This window comes from Xiphophorus maculatus, chromosome 19 (genome assembly GCF_002775205.1).
Source record: "Xiphophorus maculatus strain JP 163 A chromosome 19, X_maculatus-5.0-male, whole genome shotgun sequence".
In the NCBI taxonomy this organism is placed as follows: Eukaryota; Metazoa; Chordata; class Actinopteri; order Cyprinodontiformes; family Poeciliidae; genus Xiphophorus; species Xiphophorus maculatus.
In genome coordinates, this window is record NC_036461.1 from 18,734,154 (window position 1) to 18,754,393 (window position 20,240).

Genomic DNA, 20,240 nt, shown 5'->3' on the forward strand with positions numbered 1-20,240 from the left:
TGCCGACGACACAGCAGTAGTGGGATGCATCATGAATAGTGATGAGTCCATATACGGAGAGGAGGTGGTACAGAGAAAATAACCTGTGCATTTGTGTTGCACATAATGCTAGCTGAGAAATAACCAAAGTTAGCTTTAGCAAACAAGCGAGAGTAGCTCAATATAACCACATAAAATATATTTTCGTACACAAACACAAAACTGCAATACAATGTTTCTTAAAAAGTACTTACCTGGTGAAAGTCATTGTTGGCCTGCCCTCTAGCCGCCTCCAGCCGTTAAAAATCCCACAATGCAACTGTACATTAAAAATTTACAGTACAGCTGTAAATTTCCGCACGTGATCCAACGGTCCAATCACGTCCCATATACTTTCCATGCGCATTTCAGATCACAGTAAAGAACTGTATTTTCAAAACCCATCAACCATTCTGTATTTTCATTCTGTAGTTTTTACAGCCAGTGTAGGAGAATGTAAAATGTATATTTCTTTTATATTTCAGATACCCAAGAAGATGCGTTTGACAAAAGAGCAAAGAATTGAAATCATACTGACAGCTGGATTAGGAAGCAGTCACATGGTTGCATGAAACTTTAACAGAAAACATGGAACAAGCATCACACACACAACACTGTGGCAAAACATATTTGCAAGTTTTAGTAAACTGGAAATGTTGCAGATCAATCACGAAGTGGTCCAAGACGTGCAGCGATTACACAGTCTCACACAAAAAAAAGGTTGCCCAATATGAAATGTTTATTTTCTCTATGTATGGAAACTGATGACCCACCCTGCAGATTTTAAATTGACACGAAGTAAGTTTCAAACTCCAGTCTTCTCACAGAAAGAGCACTTTGAGCAAAAGTGCTTCTGATGTTCTAAGGGAACCTTAAAATTGCTGTTTAAATTTACTCTGGTAGATCTATTGTTACCCTTCAATTTCTTTATAAAATAGCTTAATAGTTTAGGTGCAATTCCTCTTAGACATTTAAAAATTTATTTTAAAAAGTTGAGACTCATAAAATTGGAAAAAAAAGATCCAGAATACCAAAATTAGCCAAGATATGACAGTGATTAAATCTGATTGGCTTTTGCTATAAAACCTTTAGCCGTTATACTCCATTGGTTTAGTTAGTCTGTGACGAAACAATAGCTCTGTAAGAAAGCATGAAGCATGACCGATGATTGAGTGGAAGGACATCTCTTTATCTAACAATTAATGTTAACAAAAATGTTTTTTAACTTCTTCCAAGCGTTTAATCTTTCTTCGCTGCTCTTCAATTGCTTGCTGCCTTTCCAAATTCTCACGTTCCAGTTTTTGTAACTCAATTGTTTCCTTTTCTTGCTCTTCCATAACTGCTAATATTTCTTGTGATGCAGTCTCTTGGTTGTTTGTGAGCTTCCTGAGCTACTTTTAGACCTTCTGGATTTTGACCTTGATGTCATACTTTCAGATCCTAAGCATGACCCAAAATCTGGCCATGGCTCTTCGTTGCCTTCTGCAAAGTCTCCTTGCAATTGTTTCTCAGCTCTTCTGACAATGAATGCAGAAAGTGATGTACATACATCTACTTTGCGCCTTGCGTCTGCATCAGGAATTTGTATTTGTCGTATTTCTTCATAAATGGTTTGCATATCTCTGCAGGTGATGTTTACATTGTTAATCAGTTCCTTTAATTCACTGTCTGAAGCTTCTTTTCTTAGTATTACTTTGCTCAGTCTTGCTTCATATCTCCATTTTTCAAAGCCAACTGCATATCTGTGTTGAAGCGTTTTAAGTTTCTCCTCTTGAAGCTCTTTACCTTTTTTGGTTAATGTTCTAACTCTTTCACTTCTTCAAACAGTCTGTGGTTCTGAGATTTGCTCAGTATCATTTTCCTCCACTTCAGTACATGATACAGCATAGAGCTCTTTATGATCTTTGTCAGTCATCTTATAAGTCTGGTTAAATGTCACTCAATGCTCTATTTAAATTGCAAAACACTCCTTACAAATTCTAACTTAGGTGACTTGAATATTACTTTTTACTATACCTGTAATGAGCTTCACTCTTAATACAGATGTATTTCAACTTAAAGAACTTTGTTAACTTCACAATTAATTTGACCTCAAGATAAATACACAACACTCTTTTCTTAACAACAACACATCACTTCGAAGTTCAGTAGAAAATAAGTAACCTTTTGACAAATGTTATAGAAACTTATTGTGGCTTTAAACATCACTTAAACCACCCTTATTTTACTCTTAACACTGTCCTTTCTTTATTTTCACCTTACTTCAGTTGTACAAGGTTGTTGCTGCTGTGCTTGACTTCTTGTGAACGGTGAGCTTGTCAAATGGCGCCCTCTTGTGTTACACCACGGTACCGTCACTCACTGCAGCTGCCGTCTTCTTAATGAGCTTCCTACAGGCGCTGGCTGGGCGAGTTTTCACTGTAGCTCCAAAGTGACAACTCTGGCACGGCTTTCTTAAGACGGGCTCTTTATTAAATGCCGTGAAAACTACAGAAATAAAAGACAAAGCTTTAGACATAGATACATTCACAGACAGACACTTGACACGTGCTTTGACAAAGGTTACCTCGTGGCCGCCTGCCACTTCAGAGGTCTTTAACGATTAATTTGTCGTTGTTCACTCTAAACCAAAATATTAAGTAATTAAAACAACATTAAAACACCATAACCAATAAATTCACAAAACATTACAAACATAACTACAAAACACCTTGACAACAGGACATGAGGCTGCTACACATAGCTCTGGCACAGGCTTCTGCTTCTATGCTTATTTAAGTGCTGCAGCCTCACACATGCACACAAATCTCGCGATAACGTTCGACAAAAAATAATTTGACACGAACTAAAATACAATCATTTAACACAAATCTTAAAACGTGAACCAAACAACTTAAAATACATTATTCTGTCTTTTAGAAATAAACATACATTTTTTCAAGAAATAAACTATTTTATTGACACTTACAATCGGTAACACTTTGATCACCAGTGTAGACCAGATATGCATTTCCTGACACATATGCACGATGTGATGTATACATCACATCGTGTACATTTGGATAAATATTATGATATTTTGTTATGTTGCGATTTTTACTGTCTACTACTGTTAGACAGTAAATAGTGTTAATAGTATTTTGCCATTATAATAAAGTTTATTTGATGTCTAATATATTAATATAGTCTTATATGAATTACATTGTATTTACAATCCTCCAAAATTGTTTCGTGTAGTGTAGTTGATGCAATATAGGATTGAAAACCATTGGAACTGTTGTAAAATAGGTGTAATTTAGTGGATTGAAGTTTAAACCAATTGTAATTTATGGAGGATTTTCTGTGGTAGTCCAGAAAGAAGGGAATTGCAGTAATTTAAGCAGGACAAGACCTCACTGGGGAGCAGAACAGCAGTGGAGTGAGGAGTAAGAGAAGAATGAAGATAGAAGTTGGCAGATAAAGTAAAAACTGATTTATACTATCTTGTTTCCTAAACAAGATAGTGTAAATCTTGTTTAAGATTTATAGGGCTACACCAGACTGTATCCATTTTGTGAATGGAGGAGAATATGTGAAAATTATACACTACATTAAATATATCTTAACACAAATGCTACATTGACATGGTGATACCATTGAGCAGCCTCAATGGTTCACTGATGACATCAACATCTGTAAGTTTCCATTAATATGTTATTGGTTTAGACAAATATATTTTCAATATTTCATTAGCTTGTAAGTTGTCATAAATGACCAAAACTTGAGGGTTACAACACATCAATGCAAATACAGTATATATTTTTGAGACGACCAAAGGCCAGGAATTGTCTTTGTGGAGTAAAATGTGTCCTTTGAAAAATTCCTCAAAAAAGGTTTGAATAAAACTTCCTGAAAGTTGTTTTTTCTGATGGTCTTCCCTGACAGATTTATATTTAAAAATATTTTCATTTAGTCAAGAAGTAATTGTTTAATCACCCAAAACTATGGAAATGAGGAAGTTAGAAAGACATCACTCAAAATACAGTACATAAAGAGCAATATTTAGTGGTAATTAATTATTATTGGTAATTATATATTGGTAATATACATATATTTAATGATACCTCTCAAACTATTAAAAACAGTCACTGTTAATAATGTATTGTTGGTTATGAGATCAAGGTTACTGAGTTTGGAAGGACTCCTTACCATCACCCTAATCTAAAGCTTCCTCATATTCTCTATCAGATTAAAGTCAGCACTGTAGCGGGGCTGCTCCACAACATTAATACTGCTTCCAGGAGAAACATGCTGGTCAAATTAAAAGATTGCCTTAACCCTAAACCTGACAGGTGTATGAATAATTGTGGGTTTAACTCTAAAAAAAGAGTGCAATTACATATAGGCCCACGTTGGTTTAGATAGCTTACCTCCTTTACAGCTGTTTGTACATATTTGTATAGCCTGAAACGTTAAAGAGTGATAAAAAATCTAAAACAAAACCAATCAGTATGTAAGCTTTTTTCAGCACTCTACATATCGAATTACTGAGAAAAGGATTGCTGAGAACAGATATTTGTCTTTTTCTACCTCTGAGTTTTCTTGTTGTGAAATGGATCTCAGTGATGGTTTAGTCACAGAAGAAAACTGAGGGAAAATGTTCCTTTAATGCTCAGTGAGCTCAACTATGAAGAGCCTGAACAAAGAAAAAAATATATTTTTGCAAGGAACAGACAAAACAACACCCTGGTTCTGCAAGCAGTATTATTCAAGGACACAACACTTTGCAGCATGTTCAGACAAGTTTGGACAAGTGGTTTAAAGGAACTAATTGGAAGTGCTTCACTGTGTCTGATACTACATAAGAAAAGCATTTTTAACACTTTTGTCACATTTTCTTATATTATAATCACAACCTTTAATGTGTTTCATTGGGATCTTATGTGGCGGACACCAAACAGTTCATCATGATTACGTAGAAGGCAAATGATACAAAACTTTTTTCTCCTTATAGTATATACATAAAAAGCTGAAAAGTGAGGTTAACATGAGCTGCAACTAGGCTTGTCATGATAAATTTTGCTGGATGATAAATTGTCCCAGAACTTATTGTGATAATGTTGTTTTGAGATCATTTCCAAGCATTAGGTTGAAAATGAGAAAATACAAAAATTATTTTCTCATTTTCTCAATGGTTTAATAATGCAAGAGCACATTCTCAAAGATCAGTAAACTTAAAATTATAATGAACATTTAAACACGGGAACTTTAAGATATTTGAAATATCCAAAATAAAACAGAAACAACAAATGAACTATTTAGTCTATGTAAACAAAATTATATTTTTAAAAAATGGACAGTTGAGACCAAAACCCCAGATTGATAACTTGTATCAATCAGTTTTTGGTAAAAAGAGAGAGAAAAGATAAAAACAATAAATCAAGCAAATGAAAATTATTGAGTTTCTTTTCATTTATCATGTGATTAAATGATTTACCGTTTATTGTGACAGGCCTAGCTACAATAATATTTAATTTCCCTTTTGGGGACATTTCTGTCTGTGATGGCCAAATCCATGGCCACACTCTGATGTCAGTAACTCTTTTTTTTATGCACAGTTTATTTTTTCATATAAACATAACAACACTTTAGTTTCAATAAAAACATTTATTAGTTGATTTGAATGCATTTGTTCTATTTGTCAGTGCACACATTTAGTTAGCATATGTATTTATATCAACTTAAAGTTAATTTTGTTTGCTTAAGATTAACTCTGTATGTTTTCCCACCGGTACTTACCTGCCTTGGAGTTGCCAGACAAAAGATGGGGGCCAGGGCTCAACAGGCTTAAATGCTGATTGGACTGCACCACTAGTTCCTGCTGGCAGGGGGAATTTGTAGTTTCTTTGTTTAGGTAAGTTTTCTATTTAAGTAAATAATAGTATTTAAAGTTTAATATTTTTGATTTTCAGTTTTGGGTCTTTAGTTTAGCTACACTTAGCTGTACTGTTATTTGTTTTTGTGTTATTTGTAATTGTATTCTGTTTAGTTACCCCTATTGTGTCTTAATTGGTCTGATCAGCCAGTATATAAACCCCTGTGTGTCATTTCTTTGTTAGGTTAGTTATGTTTGTTTGTGCAGCCAGTTTGTTTACATTTTTTGCCTGAGTTCAGTTTTGTTTCTTTGACCTCTTTTATGAGCTCAGTTTATCTTTTATTTATAATCTTTGGGTTAAAAATAAAAAACTCTATTTTTCTAATATGTCCTGTGACTCCTCCTGTTTTTAACTCGGTCCATCACACTGTCCATTCTTCATTGTAAAAGGCCGGTCTGACTGGATGGACAACATCTGTGAACATTAATCTTCCAGTCTTGCAACAGATTCGCAGCTGTATTTATTATCTGGCATAACACCATGAATGAGGGGCGCCGCTGTTGCTTATGTCGCCCATATCAGTCACTGGCCCCAGGTCTTTAACATTGGGAGGTCTCCTTACATCTCCCTAATTTGTAGCATCCTCCACAGATTCTCTATCAACTTCGAGTCTAGTCTCTGACTGGGCCGCTCGACAGCAATATTGCTTTCTTGAGTGAAAAACGTCAGTAAAATGTATAACATTTACTTAAGCTGAAATCTACCTGGGAGGTAAATTAAGCTAAACTTTTTGAGCTTAAATGTTGTGGTAATCCATTGTTGTTCACATAACAGCTGAACTGCACTTCTCAGCATTTCTTGTATTGGAGAGCCAAAGTTCCCATCCTGCAAAATAACTCTGATAAGAACTGATCCCCAGAACATAAAAAGTTGCACCTTTGGAGCCAGCCTCCAAACAGCTCTGTGCAGCTTAGAAGAACCTGGCCAGAAAAGAGGACTTTTAAAATCTTCAAAGGGTTCACTGGAGAACTTTAAAGAAGCTGGCCATGCATCCACCTCAGTTCTTTAGATGTACAGAACCATTTTGATGCCTATTTTCAGAGACCTCTGAACCAGGCCTCTACATCCGTCGACGAGAAGGTGCCTCCTTAGTTTTTTCCCTTTTCATCATCATTTTTTTTTTTTTTACTTCTAGACATTGCTTTGACTCGACTGACCGATTGACTCAAAGTAAGACTGTTCCATTATCTGGGCTGCTGCAAGCTTGAAGGGAGACTGAGTTTGACTTATTATTCCAGAAGTACTGGATGGTGCCCTGATTAAGCTAAAAAAATTATTATATATTATTATTTTATTTTAATAATTATTACATATTATTTTATTAATATTTTAATTAATAATGAATTGTTAATTACAATTCTAAATAATTAAATAAGCCAAAACACTGATTCACAACAGCAAAAATAGTGCAGTCTGTGTATGTGCATGGTTTGTACAACAGCTTAGCTCAAGCAGACCCAGAAACAGTCGACTAGTTAATCAGTAGCAGAATAGAAGACACAGCAGCTGGCGTAGAGGCTCAAACTCCTCCACCATGGACTAAAAAAATGGAAAAATAAATCTAAAATGTCTTGGAAATGTGTTACATGTCTGTGGAGAATCAGTTTTTGTCTACAGTGATATACCATCAGGTCAGGGTTAAAATGATAAATTTTGTATTTTCTCATCCAGTGTTGACATTGGAAACCATTTGGTTTCCGATGTCAACACAATGACCCATGGGTCAAAAATAAATTTCAATTATCACAAGTAATTACAGAAAAAACATTGTATCAGCATTGGGCATCAGACCACAAACTAATCAATCCCTGGTCAACATGTGTTTCATGTGGGTCAGGTTGAAGTGACCCTGAGCAGAACAATGCTCGCTCTTTGGATCACCACTGCAGTGCCCTAATTTAGAGGCTAGGCCCTTCAATCCAGATTGCCAGTTCTCTTCCACTTTGTATTGCCTTGTTGCTGAAAATGTGCTATATAAATAAAATTACCTTTATCTTTTACCTTTACCTTCCAAGACACAATATACAGCCCCACAACACTGCTTCTTGTGTCTTCACTTGGAAAGATGAATTGCTCAAAATTTAATTTAAATCAGTTCTGATTTATAGATTGTTGGTAAAATCAGCACAAAGAATAAGGAAATGTTTTTATTCAACACATTTTTAACATGTCGCTAAGTTTTAGAAAGAGTAATTGCCTGGGGTTTATTATAAGTAAATCAAGCTTTTAATAAGTCAGTTTTAAATAACAGACTCCTAATGTTCAAGTGAATAATATGCATACCTTTAATAGAATCCATTATTACAATGTGAGGTCAATACAAAAATGCAAGTGCATGCATACAATTTATCGCCAGGGAAAACATAACACACATACAAAATAAATAAAGTAGAAATGAAAGGATGGGAAAATTTAACTCAAATGTAAATAGTAAATTTCCTCAGATTTTGTGTCATAAAAATGTAATTGGTCTGTGCGCCGCCAAAGCACGTGATGCATGCATTTGTTTTGTGAGGTAATTTCATTCTCACAGAAAAAGAAAATGGGGTTGGATCAGCAGATTAACTCCAATCAGGTCAGTTTTGATTATTCTTAAAGTGCCCAAGGTATGTAGAAAATCATGAGTATATAAGTAGCTGCTCAAAGAAGTACTGTGCAATCATGGAACTCTTGAGAAGTGATGGAGAACATTGGCAATTGAAGGATTTATAGGGAATGTGTGTTCAGAGAATATATTGATCTGCTGGGACATGTTGTTGATGGTGTCATGCTGTGTGGATGGTGATGTAGGAACGAAATGCAGGAGATGGAGGTGGCCAATGAATTTGAAGATTTAATAAAAGCATATGGAGAAGCAAACTTACTAAAATATCAAAGGAAGCCACTTCAAAAACAAAAATCCATAGAAAGAAAACAGCCAGGGAGAACATGAGGAGAACTTGGGGCAGAACAAGAAAAAGACCAGGAGCTGCAATCTATTTCCCGCAAATTGGGATTTATAAAGGAAAGGTGTGCAGCCATGTGCGTGCACACAGTTTTATACATCTGAATGTTTTTATGTGGCATACTTTTCTAAATTTGTTTGTACGCTAATTTTTAGAGTGAAAGCTACACACTCTTTTCTACATGAGACCCGGGATCTTTAATTCCTTTAGATCTGGATATATGTTGCTTTTTTCAATGTTTCAGACTACTTCACATTGTCAAACAGATTCTACCGGAGTGGTTTCTTGACTCTACAGGTTTGACAGGTTTGTGGCTGAGAAAATTCACGTTGCTTCTCTAAAAAATTTGGTCATATATCAATAATTAAAGACTTACCAATTGGGCGATCACTTCTTCAATTAACTTTGTTCACTTCCTAAATGAAATCATCATTTGAGAACAGCAGAAAAAAGTGTCTAAAGTTTGGTTAATCAAGTGTGATTATTGACTGTCTTAGGCATAATTTCTCATGAAAGCAAATCGTCAGGTGGGAGCTTGAGCTGGTAGCTATTAGTTGTTCAATGAGACACGCTGAGCCAACTCTTCCCCTGACCAAAAATGACTCAAAACACATATGAAGTAGTGTGACATTCTCTGGGAAGATTGTCCAAAGTGTCTGTAGATGCAACAAACCTAAGCATAAAAGTAGTAATGCGCAATATACGTATACGGTATTACTATTATTACGTTTATTTGCTAGGGACAAACACACATCGACATAGATAAACTGAACAAAACAGCAGTCCCATGTTTGCCTCATAGTGCAATAGCAACAGCTAATTCACAGTATTTGTCCCTAGATAGGCTTTTAAACAGTACCTCTAAAAAAATTTAAGTGATAATCATTTAAAGTAACACAACATAATGTTGACAACATCTACAGACAAATAATGAAACATAAAACATCAAAAATGGATACAGTTCTGTTTTTGACATAACCAGAGTTTTGTTTGTGTTTTTGAACATACTAAACTGGTTACGGACTTCAAATCAACAGGAAGTGAGTTCCAAACTGCAGATCCTCTCACATACAGAGCACTTTGAACAAAAGTGGTTCTTTGAAAGGGGACCTTACAATTTCCATCTAAAGCCGCTCTAGTAGATCTGCTATTGCCCTGCAGTCTCTGTATGCAATCACTTCATTTTGTAGGTGCATATCCATTTAAACACTTAAAAATCCATTTTAAAAGATTATAATTTATAAAATTAGGAAAGTCCAAAATGCCAAATATAGCCAGAATATGACAATGATGGAATCTGATTGGCCTTTAAAGCCCGATTATAGAGACTTGCTAATGGTTTGAGTATAGTTTGACTAGTCTGAGAAAGACTAGTAGCTCTATAGGGAAAATGTGAGACGATCATTGAGTTCAAAAACATCTCTGCAAAGTGAAAGTGTTTAACAATTTCTAATAATTTTATAACAGTTTATATTTCATCTAACAGTTTTGCTGATTTTATCAGCATGGCTCCTAAAATTTAACTGAGCATCCAGAATTATTCCTAAATATTTTTCAAGTGATACTTGTTCGATAGAGTCCCCATTGATCTGGATATTCAAGGACTGTAATGATGCTTTCTTGATTGAAAAGCAAATGCACTTTGTTTTCTTTGTATTGAGTGTTAACCAAGAATCCTTTAGCCATGATGTTAATATCTGCAGGCTGTTCTGAAGTTTTTCACTGACTACAATACTGCTTTTGTCCGATGTGTAAACAATGGTGTCATCAACATACATTAGAAGGTTAACTTCAGGACAAATTTCAGAAAGACTGTTAACATACAAACTTAAAAGGACCGCACCTAAGATAGTTCCTTATGGAATCCCTGTTACAATTTAGCAGAAGACAGATTTACTATTATTAATGACAACACATTGTTCACAATCTTTCAAAAATGATTGAAACCAAGACAATGACCATCCTGAGAAATTAAATAATGAAAGCCTTGAGATCAGTAAATTGTGACTCACATATCAAAAGCCTTTTTCAAGTTAAGGAAAACTGTACCAGTGATTTGTCCCCTGTCAAGTGATTATTTAACCTTTTCAAGCAGCAGACTTATAGCAGTCTCTGTGGAATGATTATGTCTGAAGCCAAACCAAAGAGGATGCAGAAGATTGATACTTTTGAAATACAATAGTAGTTGTTCTAGAATAATTTTCTCCAGCACTTTTGACATGACTGGAACAAGACTTATTGGGGGACTTCCTGTTTTAGAAATCGGTTTCACCAAAGCTTTTTTCCATGCAATGGGAAATTGCCCTGTTCTGATGGAAATATTAACTATGTGAGTTAAAGGTTCTACTAAAATATTGCTGTATTTTAAAAAAAAAAAACATAGTGTCTAAATTACACATGTCCTTTGCGTAAGAATTGCTTAAGATATTGATAGCTTTTTGAACGTCAGAGTAATGAATTTCCTTTATCTCAAACAAATCAGAACACTTTTTGGATGGTTTTGTACCGTGTATATCCATTGGAGCTGGTAGGAACTTTGATGCCAAGTCGTTAACTGAAGAGAGAAAAAAAACATTAAACATTGTTGCTAGCTGAGCAGGATCATTTATGATTTTTCTTGCTACTGCAAGTTCATATTTGTAATTAGTATGTGCATTGGGATTCAGTAAACTGTTTAACTGTTTCCAGATCGTCTTACTATTCCCTCCTGTTTCTGAGAAAACATTTATGTAATATTTAGATTTAGATTTGTACATTTCTTTAACTACTCCATTCCTCAAACTTTTAAAAAGCAGCCAATCTGTGGTCCGTTTGTTTTTAAGAAAAGATTTTACGGCATAGTCTCTCTTTTTCATTAGCAGCCGAATGTCATCCGATACCCAAGATAGCTGTATTTTTCTTTGTCCCTTCATTTGAGTTTCAAGAAACTAATTCATAGTATTACAAACATGGAGAATATACAGTATGTATTGCAGCAATAATTTATTTGATTCTACCTTGAAACGTCATCCCAATTAACCCTTGCTAATTTAGCCTCAAATTTGGGTCCATCCTTTCTTGGAATTTGTATTACAATCTGTTTCTGTGTATTTTAGCGACTGACAAAACGATTTTGAGGTAATTTTCTTCCAATGAGAGTGGTATTGTGGTCAGATAAGCCACACACTAAGTTATAGGATTTTATGACTCGACCAGGTTTATTTGAAAAAATTAAATCTATTACGGTTTGACTGTTTTTGGTGATACGAGAGGGACCTTTGATTAACTGGTGAAAATCGAATTTTCCTGTCAGTTCTCTAAGTGGTTTTTTCAATTTATTGTCCATCCAGTTGATATTAAAAGTTCCCAAAATGATTACTTCACTGTTGTATTTAAATCCTATACGGTAAAAACAATAGAAATTTGGCCTATGTTAGAGATCTGTAGTCTACTGGCTAACCACAGTAATGCTTGTTAATGACATAATTGGCTGGCATCAAAACAGAGCAAGCGGAAAGCAGCATGGAGGAGAGCACAAAGCAAGAGCTCATTAAAAAGACAGGTGCAAAAATGTCAATTATCCGGACATGGTCCGAGTTTAAACTAGGACATTAACGCATGCAATTGATCTAAGAGGTTTGACTTGTTTCTATTACATAATGCAGATTAATTATACTACCTATTTTGATCTCAAGGCCTTGCTCCCACAGATGGTTAACTAGTTCACAACAGTATGGTCTTGCAAATGGCAGTGGAAAATGAGTGGAGAGAGTCAGACTGATGTGCTCAGTGGCAAATTTCACTTTAAAAATATAGTGATGGCAAAAAACAAGCTAGTATGTAGCCAGCTTATTGCAGTGATGAATTAAAGTATTACTCCACCAAAGCACAACCAGTTTATATCTAATATTTCTAAATAATTTTTTAAACAAAATAACTTATTTTATACAGTCCTGAATATAAAATAGGAAATGGAAAATTGAGATGTTTGGTTTTAGACAAAAAACATTTTTTCAACATTTTTTTTACATTTCATGCAATAGAGATTAATAGTAATTAATCACGGTGCTAGAGTGTGATTAAAATGATCAAGTTTTTTCAATTGCTTGACAGAACTAATCAAGTCCAGCACCCACAGAAACACATTAACATTTGAAACCTGCAGTCAATGTATTGATAGATTGGCAGTTCTGCTGCAGAAGCTGTGTAGTCTGCCATCTTCCATTGTGCAATGTAACAGGAGTTAGTCTCATGAAGCACTCACACAGTGTGACCCTTTGTGCATATAGCTTTTCAGGGCAATGTCAGGGAGTGTAAAAATCTGTCAATATTTTTCACTTGAACTGATTTGGTATTTCTGCTTTTCAGACTGCTTTGCTTTTATATCAAAAAGGTATGGCCCTTTCTCAGTAAGTTTCACACAAGGCGACACAATTAGTGGAATACTACCTCCTCCCTGCAGTTTACATGCAGGGTTATTTACACAAGCATTTTGTAAATAACCTCCAGTGTAAACATGGTGGTGGTTTAAAGGCTCAGAAAAAAATATTAATAAATATCACTACAATATTTTCTAGATTTCTAGTTGTCCACTTAGGACTTAGCCCCTCTCAGATTAGTTGTTATCTTTGATTTTTGAACAAACTAATCTGGATTTAGAGAAAAGTTCAGAGTTAAATATCTTCCCAATGTAGGAATCATCTCATGGTGTTTTTTTGTTCTTTTGTTCTTTTGTTAGACTGTCTGAAAGATAAGAATGTTGTTGCAAAGAAGCAGAACAAAAAGATGTCTCTGTTATTGTGTCCATGAAAATTAAACTCTGAGAGAAAAACATGATCAGTTCAAGGTTTCAGAAAGAGATGGGGGTGGGGGGTGAACCACTGACAATTAACATGAAACTTTGAGCCAGTTTGTATTTTCTCAGACTGGATACAACTGAACATTTACAACATTTTGTCTACTAGTAACAGCCAGGCAATTTAGAACTAAGTTGGGACAACAGTATAAGCTACAGGACAATATAGACACTCCAAAAGCTGTCCAAATAAGATTTAATAGTGCACTTACTTTGTGGGCTGTGCAGACCAAGAGCTAGGGTTTCAGCAGCAATTACCAAAATGCTGCTTTGTTGAAACATGCACCCGAAGGTTGAGCTTTGAACAGATTAGTGTTGATGGCAGCCACCCATGGTAAATCACAGCACAAGCAGCAAAGCGTCAAAGGGCATAATCTCAATACACATTGAATTCCACTGTTCATGGCATCAATGATCTGTCAAACTGGCTTACGTTGCGTTCAGATAGAATACGATTTAAGTGTCAGGGGCATCTGGTTTACATGCAATCTCTATGTGGATAAGTGTCAAAGTCTTGCGGCACATTTTGCGCATCTTTTGTGCTCCGTGTTTGAAGCATTTTGAGCATTTCAGGTGTTCGACATGAGTCAAGCGCATCCAACGCGGCTGACGCTGGACTTGGAAAATCTGAACTTTTGCCACTGGACGCAGAGCATCAACCAATGAGGGAGTACTCCACTATGTGATGTAATGGCCTATAGCTGGCCAGGAGATGCAATGACCATTCATCAGCCCCCAGCTAGGATGTGAAACACACAAAATTCACAGCACCTTTGAACTATCAGCTGAATAAGGTGATAATTCATTCTCTTTCTTTCTGTAAATAAAACCAAAACACTCTGTCAATACTTAATTTGCCATTGTTCAAAATGGGGGAGGGGAAAAGAAGGTCAAGAGGCTCTTCCTGGCACACATCTACAGCAAAATGTCAAGCGTCTGAATTCAAATTCTGCAAGCATCCAACTTGAGGCATTAAACACGTTTTTGACGCCAAACGTGTTCAGTTTGAACACAGCTGTAAGAGCCAGTTAATGGGGAATTCATATAGAATAATAATTTAGATTAAAAATGTATAAATATGCTTAATTTAATTTTAAGAAATTCATGATGAGTATATTTTTTGGAATGTATAACTTAGTTAATATAAAGGGATACTTTTATTGTGAAAAGTAATTTTGGCTTCCACTACGTAATGCATAACATTAACATTGCCCGTATGCACGTTTGAGGTCAGATTGCAGTTGGATACGGTGGAAGCAACACAATTTTTTGACCGATCTGGACCGAGCCTTTCATTTTTTCTGTAAGTGTACTTTTGGAGTTCTTTAAGTAAACATCATAAAAGAAGACTTGGTTTCAGTCGAGTGATTCAAATATTTGTTGTTAGACAAACTGCAAAGGTGGTACAACGAACTTTTGGGACGCAGAGTGCCACTACAACAGCATTAAAGTAGAGCAGCTTTGTTTGTACAAAAATAAGAAAATGTTGAAAAAGCCCAGATTCAGAAACTTTTCTTCACAAACAAAACATAGCAAATTATTGGTATCATCATCTAAATGTCTAAAAATTTTAAAATACACTAATTGAAATAGATAACTTTCCTCTCATGGTGATTTTAGGTTGTGCTGGTCTGTTTTCTATTTCCAAGATGCCTGGCTCAGATTTTTTGTGGTACAACAACCAGAATAAAACCAGTTTCATGTTTCCACAGCATTACCATAAAATTTTACAACAAAAGTGTAGAACATGATCAAATTTATTTTTATTAAAACAGAAAAGCCACAATTAGTACTATTAGTATGATTGCTGCAAAATTATTATAGCTGTTGGAGTTCTACGGACGTCATTATATTTATTTATTTTAATTGTGATAGGAGGAAGTCCAAACCATCTCTTCTATCAATCCTAATGGAAAAGGATCATATCACAAACTCCAACTCAACGTCTAACCATGCAGAATCAACTGACATGAAGACACCTGATCCTCTGACAAAGTGTTGGGGTTTATCATTACAAACTCACTGCATTCATAAAGGCTGGTTGAAAATAATCCGAAAAAAATGCTTAAACATTGTCAGTGTGGAACATGCACTTAAAAAATGCTTTATCCTTAGAGTGCGGAGTAGAGTTTATTCTATTACCAAAACCCAAACGAAGTCTGGAAAACAGAAAAGACGGATAAATGTCTGCAGAAGAACTCATGAATAACTGAATACTACTGTGATCAACAGCATAACTACACCATGTTCACATGAAGGTTTTTGTCACAGTGTATGCTTAATGGTTAAATCATAGATTAATGTACCAAGCCGGGTCCAAAACAATAAATGTGTGATGTGTCTGGGTACAATTTCTTTGTAAAGTAGTAACTTTTCAGGCATGTGGTACAAATATTCCTACATCACTTGACAGACACGATCAAAACATAGTTCAGATATGTACCACTAAGTTGTTACTCACCTGCTTTTTGCAAATGCGCCTGAAATAAGTAGGCTGATAAGGACCCATAGGAACATGACTGGTCAGATACTTGCAAAGTTAAATGAATTATTATTATTATTGTTATTATTATTATTAATGAGAATAATAATACTACAATATATTGACCAATATTCCCCAGCAATGCCAATTCTGAGCAGAAGAACAACCTAATAATTCCAGCGCATCTTCATGTAATGGCATAACACCGTTATGTCTGGGTGGTCTGGATCTAAAGCCAGAAAAGATTTGGGACTGCTGTCCATATTTATGTAATAAAAACAAAAATGAAAAAGACCATGGTTAAACTTTAATTGTACCACGCTATTTAACAAACAAAAATTTATTTCAACCACTATCAGATATTAATAATAATATTGGCTGATTAGACAAACATGCCTCATCAAATGTCCCAGGTAATGGAGAAAGCTTCAGTGCCATCATCCTTATAACTGTGTTTTTTTTGTCGGTGGTTTGCTTTACTTCTGCATGGGAGGAGCAGTCTTGTATTGACTTCATGCTAAGTAGTGTGGGAATGATGTAAACCATTTCAGAAGAGAAGCGTCTGGGAATCTTATTTGTTCTGTTTTATATACATAAATCAGACAAGATATCATACTCTTCATATGATGAATAAACTTTGTGAAGACATGTATTCATGTAGTATTTTGTTCTACTAGATGAGAATGGGCTCCTTTATTTCAGCATCTCATTCAAACCATCCAGACTTTAGGAAGTATTCAGTAGACAGTTTATAACAAACTCATACTGGGAAGAAAAAACACCCACAAGGCTCTATCAATGTCAGGGCGATCTGCTCTGACAAACAGCACATTTTTCTCTTGTCGCAGATAATTTCACTCTGAATTACGCTACAACTACAGTTTGGGATGGACAGATGTGGCCAGAGCTACTTTCCCCTCCATTTTCTTGGTTAGCAGAGTGATAATCCCTTTGGGAAAAAATGTAAGCAATGACAGAAAAAAGTTTGACGGTCAGCAGGTTTCTGGTGCACACTAAGTTTAATAGTCTTCACTTTTTAAACTAAAAGATCAAAAAGTGTTAATTTATTCTAAGACTATGAGATGATTAAAGGAATACATTTGACAGTGGTTAAGCACAAGTTTTCTCTGAACTATATTTGCACACAAGCATTGTCACAGTGATGTTCCTCCACAAAGCCATTTTGATGTGCTTTTTCTGATGCCTGGGGGAATGATTATTTCTGATGGATTTTAAAAAATATCTTGCAGTACATTAGCTAATTGCAAGGTATTTTTACATTTATTAAATTTCTTTGTAATAAATGTGTTTTTCCAGTTTTTCTTCATGTTCATGACAGGTGCCATGTCATGTTTATGACAGTGTCATGTCAATCTTATGTACAACTCGTCAAACAAAGTGTTATCCTCTGCATATCAATGAAGGTATTTCAGACAAAGTCTACATTTTAAGGGATAGGATGTCAAATAATTGTGGATAATGAGTAAAACAAAGTGAATTTAAGGTTTTAGCCAGTAATTAAGTCCCTTTCTTAAAAAAGCAAAAACAATAAGAGTACTCTATGATACATTTCTTGGTAAAGAACTGCATTTTTAATAGGGTGTCAAAATTGTTTCCTCACAACTGTAAAGGATTTCTGATTTTTTTTTTTTAAAAAGATATAAGAAATGATCCTTCCTCATTCTGACACTAAGACAAATAGAAATAATCTTGGTAATCCTAACTGAGTAAGGTTGAAATTCATTGAACTAAATTGACCCAGTGTTCAAATCAATAAAACATGAGAACAATTTAGACTTAGGAGCCTCAATGAAGAAAAGGAAAAACTGCCTAAAAATATTCCCTCAGTGGAAGATAGAAGATGGAAGATTTGATCTTTTATGGCAGCAGTGATATCAATAGCTTTGTGTTTCTGATAACACCCATAGCTGAGACTTCTCTAATTTCAAATCTAAAAACTTTTTCAACATTTCAATTTGTGTAAAGTTCCAAAGAGCACACACTGCTATTACACTTCAACAAAGCATCTGTCAGCAAGAGGAAATATCTAAAAACTTTACCATGAATGGAAGAAAACATTTTGTTTGGAGAGCATCTTACACTGGCTTCCACATTACAAGCATGTTTATGTTGTGAATAAAAGAAGCCTGGACCTTTCTCCCTTCAGCTGTCAGCCAGAACCACATACCAAAGCACAATGAGAACCCTTATAACCATTACACAGCCTCTATTCCTGCATTCTCTCAGACTCACAAAGCCAACAAGGAGTTGCTGGAAGAGAAAAGTTGAGCTGAACTGTAGAGGTGGACGGATTACATGGGAGAAAAAGCTGCTGGACGGAGGTGCTTCTGGCTCCTGGGGATGCTTAGCAGTGAGAGGCGCTAACAGAACAGACAGCCTAAATACAGTGTCAGGATATAGAGTCATTTAGCCTGTCACCTGGAACTGCTGTGGCTCCATCTACCTGCCACACACCTCGCTTCCTTCCATTACTGGACTCTCCTCCAAATTTGGGGGCACATCCTCTGGAAGTCAATTCCTGTCATCTGAGCCTTTTGAGCAGCTATACTATAACAGAAAATAACTGCAGATTGAAGGATTGCTGATGTCAGACAACTTTATCTGTTAAAATGTTCTCATCAGACACAGCAATAAAATTCACCAAGCAAATGATCACAACTCTAAACTAATATAGAACTGTTAATGGCTGGTGTGAAAGTCTTCTGGTATGATAGTCTTAAGTAAAAATATTGCAGTTTTCACAATATTCTAAAACTGCACACATTTAGTACAATAAGGCAGAATACGATCTAGAAAGGAAATAAATATTTTTACTGATTTCCAAAAAAGTTTGTTTTTGCCATTTGTACTGTCATTATTGACTACAAAGTCAATATTTTAGAATGGCTGCAGGAAAACCCAGCGTGTAAATGTGGGAGATGCTGAAAATTTGTGTGTGAAAGAGGTGTCCAACAAATCTCATTTAGTTCCATGTGGAACTAAATGAGATTTGTTTGAAATCCAGAACATCAGACCCAACTCAAGACATATCTACCATGTGTTGAGTCCCTTACAGAAAAAAGAAACCATACCTTCTTACCCATGTTTCTGGGTGGTAATCATATCTTTGTGCCTGCAGTCAACTGTAGACAAAACTGTGACAAAACGTGCAGACAAATTTTCTCCTGCACTGAGCTTCGAGTTAATTCATTTTCTGGGGAAGATGTCTGTCTTTCACAGATTTTTTTCACCATGGCTGACAGCTGAATCAGGTGAAGGTGTGGAGAGGAGAGCCAAGCAGACGCAGAGCCCAGGGTACAGGAGCTGCTGTATATCCTTCTGCAGGCCTCAATTAAAGACAGTGAGGCCTGCATTTTTAAAAATCATACTGACAATAAAACATCGTGGTGGCAGAGTGATAATCTGTGGTAGATTTTGCTGCTTTAGGACCTGGAGGAGGCACTGTAGTTCATCGTGCATAAAATCACGAAGGAGAATGTCCAGCGAACAGTTTGTGACCTTAAGCTTACATTTACTTCAGTTATGCAGCGAGGCAATAATCTAAAGAGCCCAAACAAATCCACTTTTGAATGGAGCAAAAAACAAAATGAAGCTTTTGGTCAGAGATAGTCAAAGTTTTGACCTAAATCTGAGTGAGATGCTACAATAACCTTGAACAGATGTTTCTCATTTTCACTGCAGTGAAGCAAGCAAATCTCACAAACTACACCAAAATGGTAAATGATGCTTATTACTTTTTGGATAAAGTACAGAAACAAGATATGGAATTATTTGCAAAAAAAGAAAAACATAATTTATGACTTTGTTGGCACCAGCTTTCCTCCAGAATTCTTTGAGAGATGAACTTCAATACTTATCATCAATCAGGTTTCAGATCAGCAGCCTAACTCCAGCATTATGATTTTTCTTACTTCTTACTTCACAAGTGTGCAGAGCTCAGCGGCTAGAGACGAAAAAGATTCCTGTGAAGTCCATAAAACACATGCGGTGTGTAAAACTGGATTACAAAGAAAAATTTTATGTTC

At 35.5% G+C, this 20,240-nt stretch overlaps 1 protein-coding gene across 10 annotated transcripts in view; it reads right to left on the reverse strand.

The window, feature by feature from the left end:
* Positions 1-20,240, reverse strand: part of LOC102221770 (estrogen receptor beta-like) — a 66,803-nt gene that overhangs the window by 31,966 nt on the left and 14,597 nt on the right. For 5 of the 10 annotated variants that reach the window (XR_002754479.1, XR_002754478.1, XM_023352699.1 and 2 more), the window contains exons 2-3: positions 2,585-2,640; positions 2,281-2,505 (exon numbers count right to left, since the gene is read on the reverse strand). The exons of 1 other annotated variant lie outside the window; for it this stretch is intronic. The gene's annotated coding sequence lies outside the window, so the exon portion shown is untranslated. Of the gene's footprint in view, positions 1-2,275; positions 2,506-2,584; positions 2,641-11,384; positions 11,433-20,240 lie in introns of those variants that run through there. 4 more of the 10 variants (XM_023352694.1, XM_023352695.1, XM_023352696.1 and 1 more) reach the window with 4 other exon arrangements.